Source organism: Lathyrus oleraceus, chromosome 2 (genome assembly GCF_024323335.1).
Source record: "Lathyrus oleraceus cultivar Zhongwan6 chromosome 2, CAAS_Psat_ZW6_1.0, whole genome shotgun sequence".
In the NCBI taxonomy this organism is placed as follows: Eukaryota; Viridiplantae; Streptophyta; class Magnoliopsida; order Fabales; family Fabaceae; genus Lathyrus; species Lathyrus oleraceus.
The window spans coordinates 138,728,930-138,739,852 of record NC_066580.1 but is presented as its reverse complement, the minus strand read 5'-3'; positions in this window follow the sequence as shown (position 1 = coordinate 138,739,852).

The window sequence follows — 10,923 nt, the reverse complement described above, 5'->3', positions numbered from 1 at the left end:
GGAACACCCCAATGGAATGGTGTGTCTGAGAGAAGAAATTGAACCCTGTTGGACATGGTCCGATCCATGATGAGTCAAGCCGATCTTCCAAACTCCTTTTGGGGACATGCGTTGTTGACCGCAGCTTACACACTTAACCGTGTTCCATCCAAAAAGGTTGATAAGACACCATATGAGATATGGAGTGGTAAGAGACCACATATGTCTTACATGAAGATTTGGGGTTGCGAAGTTTATGTGGAACGACAAATTTCAACTAAGCTTGAGCCCAAATCTGACCAATGCTTATTTGTGGGGTATCCTAAAGAAACAAGAGGATATTACTTCTACAATCCTTCTGAGGGCAAAGTGTTTGTCGCTCGAACTGGAGTTTTCCTAGAAAAGGATTTTATTTCCAAAGGAACCAGTGGGAGGAAAGTAGAGCTTGAAGAAATTCAAGAATCACAAAGCACCGATACACCTATGGAGGAATTAGAGCAGGAAACACAAATGGTTGTGGAAGAGCAACCTGCTCAAGTAGAACAAGACCGGCGTAGGTCAGGCAGGATACGTCACCTACCTGAGAGATATGGATATCTCATAACAGATCAAGGTGATGTATTACTCATGGATCAAGATGAGCATGTGACCTACCAAGAGGCCATAACTGGTCCCGAGTCTGAGAAGTGGCTAGAGGCCATGAAATCCGAAATAGATTCCATGTACACGAACCAAGTTTGGAACTTGGTAGAGCCTCCTGTAGGAGTTAATCCTATAGGATGCAAGTGGATCTTCAAAAAGAAGACTGACATGGATGGTAAGGTACATACCTATAAGGCAAGACTGGTTGCAAAAGGATATAAACAAATTCATGGTGTTGACTATGATGAAACCTTTTCACCAGTTGCAATGCTTAAATCTGTTCGGATTTTACTTGCTATCGCTGCATATCATGATTATGAAATATGGCAGATGGATGTCAAAACTGCTTTCCTTAATGGGAATCTTCTTGAGGATGTGTACATGACACAGCCTGAAGGATTTGACATACCTGAAGAAGCCCATAAGATGTGTAAGCTACAAAGATCAATCTATGGATTGAAGCAAGCTTCCAGAAGCTGGAATCTTTGTTTTGATGAAACGGTAAAACAATATGGATTCATCAAGAACGAAGATGAGCCTTGTGTCTACAAGAAGGTTAGTGGGAGCATGATCGTATTCCTGGTGTTATATGTAGATGACATATTACTCATTGGAAACGATGTCCCTACCCTGCAACAAGTAAAGACTTGGTTGGGGAAATGCTTTTCTATGAAGGACCTAGGTGAAGCAGCCTATATATTAGGAATCAGAATCTATAGAGATAGATCACAAAAACTGTTTGGCCTAAGTCAGAGTACATACATAGACAAAGTGCTGAGACGCTTTAATATGCATGATTCCAAGAAAGGATTCATACCTATGCAACATGGTCTGTGTCTATCAAAAACACAATCCCCTTCAACTAAGGAAGAAAGGGAACGCATGAATAAGATTCCATATGCATCTGCAATAGGATCTATCATGTATGCCATGTTATGTACTCGACCAGATGTCTCGTATGCTTTAAGTGCAACGAGTAGGTACCAATCTGATCCTGGTGATGCCCATTGGGTAGCTGTTAAGAATATCCTTAAGTACTTGAGAAGGACTAAGGAATCATTCTTGATATATGGAGGTCAGGAAGAGTTGGCTGTAATTGGTTACACTGATGCTAGCTTCCAGACAGATAAGGATGACTTTAGATCGCAATCTGGTTATGTGTTTTGCTTGAACGGTGGCGCTGTGAGCTGGAAAAGTTCGAAGCAAGATACAATTGCTGATTCTACAACCGAGGCCGAGTATATTGCTGCCTCAAGTGCAGCAAAGGAAGTTGTTTGGATCAGGAAGTTCATTAGTGAACTTGGCATAGTCCCTAGCGTTGTGGATCCCATTGGTCTCTATTGTGATAACAATGGTGCTATCGCACAAGCTAAGGAGCCTAGATCTCACCAACGATCCAAACACATACTTAGGCGTTATCATCTCATTCGAGAGATAATAGATAGAGGAGATGTGAAAATATGTAAAGTACCTACACTTGATAATATAGCTGACCCACTGACAAAGCCTCTTGCGCAGCAGAAGCATGATGGCCATACTAGATCAATGGGCATACGGGGTATGTCTGATTGGCTCTAGTGCTAGTGGGAGATTGTTGGTGTAAGCCCTAGAGGCCAATACTTTTGGTACTTGTATTGAATTATTTATTAATAATAAAAGGCATTTTCTTTATTATGGTTGATTAATAAAGTCCTTAGAATAGATAGTTCGTTTAATGTATTAAGTGTGACTTAATCATGAGAACACATTAAACATAAGGGCACTGTTCTTAAAGTATCCGTAGTCGAGCTTTAATGTGAAGTAGGATAACATTAAAGCATTAAGACTATTATGTTTGTAGACTGATGATCACATCTCATGGATCATGGATAAAGAGTTATCAAGTCTTAAACATAGGTATGAATATTAGGAGTAATATTTATACCGGATTGACCCGCTATGAGAATACTATATAGAAAGTTATGCAAAGTGTCATAAGTTATTCTCATGGTGATAATAGTCTATACCACTCTTCGACCTGAAACCACTATGGATCCTAGATGTAGAGTCGAGTGATTTATTGCTGATCCAACGTTGTCCGTAACTGGATAACCATAAAGACAGTTGATGGGTACTCCACGAAGCATGCTGAGGGACATGAGTGTCCTAGATGGAATTTTCCAATCCTGCGTAACAGGATAAATGTCTATGGGCCCAATATTGAACTGGACAAGGGTGACACGGTCTATACCTTGTGTTCAATATAGACATAAGGGCAAAGGGATAATTATACACATAATTATTATCAAAGGAGGTTTTGTCAGATCACATGACATTTTCGTGACTTGGGTAGCAGTGATGTGTTGCTACATACCGCTCACTGTTTATTATGTTAAATGCGTGATTTAATATAATTGCCAACGCCGCGAAAACCTATAGGGTCACACACAAAAGACGGATTAATGAGAGATAGAGTAACTAAAGAACACCGTAAGGTACGGTGCACTTAAGTGGGAGACGAAATATGGTAAGGTACCAAATACTTAAGTGATTTTCGGCATATTATAAGATATGGGCCAAAATACACTTAAGTGGGCTTTTTTAGCTTGAAGCCCACACAAGTGGTTCTATAAATAGAACCCCTTGGGTAGAAGCATTGTCACTCCAATCCACTCAGACAGAAATTCAAGTAGAGACTTGGAATTTTGTTTCCCTCTTTCTCTCACTCAAAGCCTTAATTCATAACAGCTAGCACTGCGATTGAAGGAATCTGTTCGTGTGGACTGAGTAGAGACGTTGTCATCGTTCAACGTTCGTGATCGCCCCATGGATCTGTATCAAAGGTCTTGATCATTATCAGAGATCTGCACCAAAGGTTTGAATCGCCACAAGAGGTAACGATTCTATCACTGATCATGCCCATTCGTAAGGATCGCTAAATGGAGAAATTTTTAAATTCCGCTGCGCCTTGGATGGCAATTCTCCTTCATATGCATGATCCAGGATCACATGCAAATCATGTTTAGGTAAATCAATGGTAACAGATAGGAGAATGAACAAGTATCTCTGATTAATGGAACCTCGTAGGTAGGTTCTACGGTTATAGGTTCCTAGAGTCATAGACCCTTCTCGAGAATATCTTCGCCTTGACAAAGACTCATCAGACAATGATACCCTTAAGATGATCTCTCCTAGGTGAGATCTTTGTATCAACCCCATGAGACATATATCTTACAGGTCGATACTACATAACCATTGACTCAAAGGTTCTAAAAAAGGTCCCTAGAGTCATCGATTCTACTTGAAAATATTATCGCCGCGATGAAAACTCATCAGAAAATAATACCTTCAAGAGAATCTACTCTAGGCAGGATCTTCGTACCATCCCAAAGAGGCATACACCTCGCAGTCTAATACTACACAACCACCATCTTAATCCTAAGGTTTTCTCGAACTAGGGTGTAGAGCCTATCTCACAAAGTGCCAATAATCAAAGAGCCTCATAGTATCATCTGAACAAGCAGCAATGATAACATATAATAAAATAAAACAGATAGAAGAAAACAATTAAACAAAGCCAACATTTTAATCACAAATTTAACCAAATTAGGTTGGAATCTCTCTTACAGGAGTAATGTCCCCAGCAGAGTCGTCAATTATCACATCATGAAAAATACGACCTACGAGCGCATCGCACGCTCGCAATGATAAAATAGAGTCACCAAAATTTATTTATTCCAAATAAGGGAAGGGAAAATATCGATAAAACCCTCAAAAGAAAGAGAAAATGGTCATCGCAATCAAATTCAAGTTCAGGAGTCGATTATACGAGTGGAAGGTATTAACACCTCTCACATATGTTGTACTCAATGGGAACCATTTAGTAGATTTTCCATTAAAATGTTATTTTACATGATTTTGTTTCTTCGAGTGATTAAAAGTTCAAAAAGGAAAAGAAAAGGGGTCACAAAAAGGTTTTTATTAGGATGCTTTACGAGATTGCGGATCTCACTCCTATGTATCCTCAGGTACAATGATGAGTTCAAAGCAACTTAGCTCTTCGTAGAAAACTATATATTGGTGGGTTGATGTTATTGAACTAATGTTTAGGTCGCGCTTTAGAGGTTAAACGTTGCTTGTGCTCGCAATTGGAGGCTTAAGGCCTTTATTTGGATCGCGGTAGAACGAACTAAACAATGTTCTTTTGTAAAAAAGTTTTTGATCGCACGGGGGCGAGAAAGGAAGTAAAAAGATATTCAAAAGTGATTAAGTGTTTTTATTTTGACTTAGGAAAATGCACTCGATAAAAATCGAGGTTTGATTCGCGTTAATTTGAAATTAATCGAAAATAAATGAGTTTTGAAAAAAATATCACTTAACGTTAGATCAAGGGTTTTAATTTATTGAAAATATTTATTTTATTTATCATTTATTTATTTAATTAAAATAATTAATAAAATAAATGAAATGGTAAAAGAAATTAAATGAAATCAAAGGGGTGTGAGTTAGAATCATGGGGCTACGTGTAACACCCTTCTAAAATACCCCAAAGATTTAATTAAAATAATAAAAATATCAATCAGAGTAATTATACCCTGAAGGGTGTCACACAATCATTTCACACCAATCATCAATATATCCTGTCATGCTCATTTATTCAATCAAAATAGGACACTTTTGCATAATTCGCAGCGGATACAAAATAACAACATTCAAATCATGTACTACATTACATGTAAAGTTGTTCAACAACCAAAAGAAAACATAGTAAAACATCCCATCCCGATGTTACATCTACCAGAGCATGACCCTCTAAGAACTACACTAGACTCCCAGGACTAGCTTCTATTCAATCACTGCTCGTTACCTGAAAACATAGTTGTAAGGGTGAGTCCTTCAATCGATATAATAAGCATTATAAAATATCATGTAATGCTAAGTAATATAACACATATCATTACCCTAATCAGATTACACATATTCAGCAACGGCAATATCAACTCATAATCGTCACCATCATCATACTCAAACTCAAAATAACCATAAAACACACGTATAATATTGGAATACATCCATTCATATTATACGCCATACATACATATATTATGCAATGAGACTCCATGCATGCGGTACCGACTACTCGTGAACATATAGTTCAACCTCACCGACCAAATCCAGGTACGGCTACCAAGCTCACTAGTCCCACTCATTTGAGACCTAGTGACTCACATCACTAATTCCTCACCATGGGAATTAGCTACCACCCCAAGGGCTATGCTATGCACGCTAAATCACCTAGCATGCAAACATCAACAACAATCCACAATAACTCATCACTAATTCCTCACCATGGGAATTAGCTACCACCATAAAGGCCACAACATGCATGCTAATCACCTAGCAATGCTACATCATCAACAACAATTCAAGAATAGATATATGCTCACACTCTAAGCCATAAAACAGTCTATTCACCAATGCACACATAACTGATACATTCACAGCATCACGCATACTATCACACATCAGCAGTATTTTATCACATAAGCATATCATATCATGCCAAATAACAACCACAGTATTAGCACACTCTACTAATACCTATACTACTCAAAACAACGGGAAATGATCCCTAATATATCATACATCATCTGCATTACGTTACTCAGCTGAACAGTTAAAAACTGCACAACAACAGCTCAGGAAAATCACAATCCTGCCCATACGCGTATTGCCTAACCCCATACGCGTATGGCCCATTTCTCAGCCAATTCCCATACGCGTACCACCTATCTCATACGCGTATGCTACGCGTATCACTTCCCCATACGCGTACCAACAGAGACCAAACTACGTTCAAAACATCATCTTCCTCATCCATACGCGTATTGCCTAGTGCCATACGCGTACCATGCCATCTCATACGCGTATTGCCTAGTGCCATACGCGTATGACCAGAAACCAGACTTCCAGATCTGCTATGGCTTTCTCTGCTACGAGATCTATCCAATTCAACCTTCCACAGTCCAATTTTTCACAATAATCGTTCATATCATCTAACACGAATCATACCCTATTCGATTTCACAAAAATCTAACATTTTTACATCTAATTCCTACGAATTCCTCTCAATCATAACCCAATTTCGTTCATCCAATATTTCACAATTTCATCATAATCATCCAATTCAGAGATCAATCAATGGTTTATCACTACCCATGACATATTATCCCATAATACCCATTAAACGATGATAAACCCCCCTTACCTGAGTTAATCCGGCAAATCTCTGAGCTTCAAGCTTTTTCCCTCTTCAACCCTTGTTCTCTGGCTCTCTTTGCCCTTTTTCCACTTTTCTGTCTCCTTTTTCCTTTTCACGTGAAAAATAAACCCTTTTACTAAATGGGACCTTTTTCTAACTTCCAACTTTTATTCCAATAAAATAATAACCCAATAATAGTAATTCCAATAATATAAAAATTCCAATTATTTAATTAAATTAATAAATATATTATTAACTCAATTTAAATAATTATCTTATTTTATCGGGGTGTTACACTACGGAGTTAGTAACATGAAATTAGCATGGCCCAAGGTCCAAACATTAGCAAAAAAACAACAATAATTAGAAAAAATGGTGTGCAGATAACAAACTGAGGTCCAACAAGGCCTAGCACGTAAGGTCTAAATTGTTAGGGGGAGGGAGCCAAACACGATCTATCACTGTGGCCATGAAGAACAACTCATGAAAGCGACAGTGGTGTTCATGAGTCTAAACCCATAATTCTAAAAAATCAACCAAACACCAAAAGTTTAAACACCAACCTAATCTAAAATACACCCTTGAGTACAAATCCACCTCTGATTTCACCAAACAACCAACAAAAATACCGATCACAACAAATCCCTAAATTGAAACCATATGTGTAAAGTCCTCAAATCCACAGTCCAAGTCATACAAATCATATAATTAAGCCCGTAATAAACATGAAGTAATAACAAAATATTTTTAGTTTAATGTATGTATGTGGTATGATGTTAATGATAGATGATGGATGTTAAATTGTTTGTTTGCTCACACGTTTGGCCATGGTTGAGTTAGTTTGTATGATGTCTTGAGTGCACATGTTTGCTGCTTCTTTTTGTGTTTTTTTTATTCACTTTCATTTGATGTATGTTGATTATAAACTATGTATGTTGAACATTTGATGACGTTGTACATGTGTTGTCTGTGTGTGCTTTTTCACCTCATTTGTGATGCTTGGTTATGTATGTAGGGCGTGTATATGAGCATGGTGAGATGATGTATATGGCATGAGAGTATGAGATGAGGGAAAGTTTGTGTGGATGGGCCAAAACCAATGAACAAAATGTAATCCTTTCTTTTCCTTTTGTATTTTTAAATTCCTTTTGTACTCAATGAAAATGTAAAGATGAATATGTAAAATACATTCTTTTCAATTTAAATCATTTTTAGAACATTTTTTTTATTAATTTCCTTTTTTTTTGTATTTTACTCTATTATGTGAAATGATACAAGATTTGAAGAAACTTATTTTAAAATCAATGAATGGACTATTGACTTAAAACACTCAAATGCAAAATACTTCAAATGAAAAGCCTCTCCTTTTTAATTATTTTGAGTTGAAGAATGCCAAAGATATTTTTAGAACAAAATTTTATCATTCAAACCTTAATGATTTATGGAATCACTAAGTCTTGATCAACTAACAAAAAAGACCAACAATAGATGCAAAACACACACACACATGTATGAAATGATGAATGCATTGGTTGACTAAAAATGGAACATGACAGATATTAAACTATGTTTAAATGCAAGAATGATGCAAGTGTCCTATAACTCAAGATGTAAACATAGGCATGAAGACCTTAAAATTATTCATGAAGGCTAAAAATGAATGTTCATGACCAAATGTCAAATGACTTATTATAGATGCAAATGTGAATGCGAGACTAGTATAGGTTACAATGCAAAGCATATGAAAAACAAATAAATAGATGGTATGATAAAATTGAGGTATGACAGACATCCCGTCAAAGATGTTCACATCCACGAATTGTGTGGTCGTATAAAGGTACATGTCACAAACTCTCGTCCTACAAAGTAAAAACAAGAGCTTGGGGGAAAATTATTTCGCGCCGTCCACGAGGCCAAAAGATATGAAGACCCAATAACGGTGCGAGACAACATTTAACGCATAACAGTTGGACTTTTTTCTTCCTCCGAATAGGTAATTCCTCTAGCAAGTGCTCTCCCAACCATCTAGATCAATATGATGGTTAACAGTATCTCACGCCTCCCAACACACATTTAGTTACCAACTATTTCTCTTATTTAAAGTGGACAACACATAATTTCTCATGTATTCAAATTTTTTCCATTACAACTCTACAGTTTCACTCTCATATCAATTTGAGCATTGAAATTTTAACCTTACAAGTCAGCCTCAACTCCACCGCATTGGAAATCTCAAACTACCACACCACTGAATCCATATTTTCTGATCAACTCTACTTCCAACATTGAACATTTATGATATAAAAAATGTATTATGAAACTATCTTACTTTATTAAAAGACATTAATATTTATAATTATTTTTTATGTATCATTTAATCCCTCCATCTCATAATAAGTGTTTTATTCTAGCTCTCCACAACTTTTTAAGAAAATGATTAAATGTAATAATTATAATAATAACATTAGTATGATTTACTAAAAATCTTATTTATTATAGTTAATAGAGTTATTGAAAATGATTTTATTTTATAATAAATATTGTATTGGTATTCTAAATAAAAATTTATTTTGAGATAAGAAAAAATATAAAAAATATATTTTTATGAGATAGATAGAGGATCAATTAATTTTTATTAGCCTCCCCACCGATACCTCTGGATCCGTCCTTGCACCACTGCCTTGAGCCTTCAATTAATTCCAAAAGTGGTGGCAAGTTCATTTTGAAGCAAATTCTCGAACACCGCTATGAGTGAATTTTTTTTTAAAAATAACCATGTTTTAGAAATAAAATACGATAATAACCAGGATTTCAAAAAATTTCCCAAAGTAACCATGTTTTTTAAGGGATGCGCCGGAGGAGTTGGCGCATCCCTTAAAAATTTTAGGAGCCTTAAAGGCAGGCGCCCATGGGCTAGGCGCCCTAGTTGAACCATCCATAAGGGAGGCGCCCCTAGAGTTGGCGCCTTAGCCTCCCACTAAGGGAGGCGCCCTTAGGGTTGGCGCCTCTGTGTGTTTGCCCTAGGGTTGGCGTCTCTGTGTGTTTTTTTAGGTGGTTTTGTGTGTTTTTTAGGTGCCACTTCTGTGTGTCTTGTGTGTCTGTTGGCGGATTTATCGCCTCTATAAATACGATCACCTTGTATACAAATTTTCAGTCAAATTCATCTTTCAGTCTATATTTTCACTCAAACTCATCTTCTAGTCTAGTGCAACCACCATTTTTAATTTTCTTTGTTTTAACAATGTCTAGATATATTCAAAAACGAAATGCTGATGTAATATTTTCTGCCGTTGCGGCTCCGATACAGGTTCGACTTTGGAACACAGATACGTTTGGACGTCTTAATCGAACGTTGTATAGTTGGTTAGAGGGAGAAATTGGAGAGGGTGAACGGATTAGAAGAATACAATGACTTGTGTCCACGTTCAACCAAAGCGGAGAAGTGCGTGAATGGGTGGATATTAAGACCGACCAAGACGCTCGTAGGATGATGCAGTACATGTTCAAAATTGTTTTGATGGTTGTAATCGCATAGTTTTTGTATTCTAGTTGTTTTAATTGTTTGTGTTATTTTTTATTAACAACTGTCTTTTCGTCACAGCCGTCTACTATGAAGTAAAATTAATTTTCCATATATTGCAACAGAGGTACTTTGAAATAAATTTAAGTTTCCATATATAGCAATAGACGTACATCTGAATTTATCTAGTTGTACTAGTTCTAACACTAGGACAGTTATTACGATTGTGACCTGGTTGACGGCATGAACTACATAGTCTAACCATTTTGTTCGCCGTATCCATTTCGGTTCGAATTCGGGTGCTGTTAGGGCGACCCTTTTTCTTCCTTCGCATAACTTCGTTGTGCCAGATGATGTCCCCTTGATATTCTGGCCAATAATCCTCTTTTGCCACTACTGAAAAACTAATTTTATAAACATTTGAAAGGCTGGCGACTTTGTAAACTTCAGATAGCAAGTAGGATGGATCTCTTCGAACCTTTGAGCACGCCGCTATGACATGGGAGCAGGGGGTACGGAAGGCTTGGAACCTTCCGCAGTC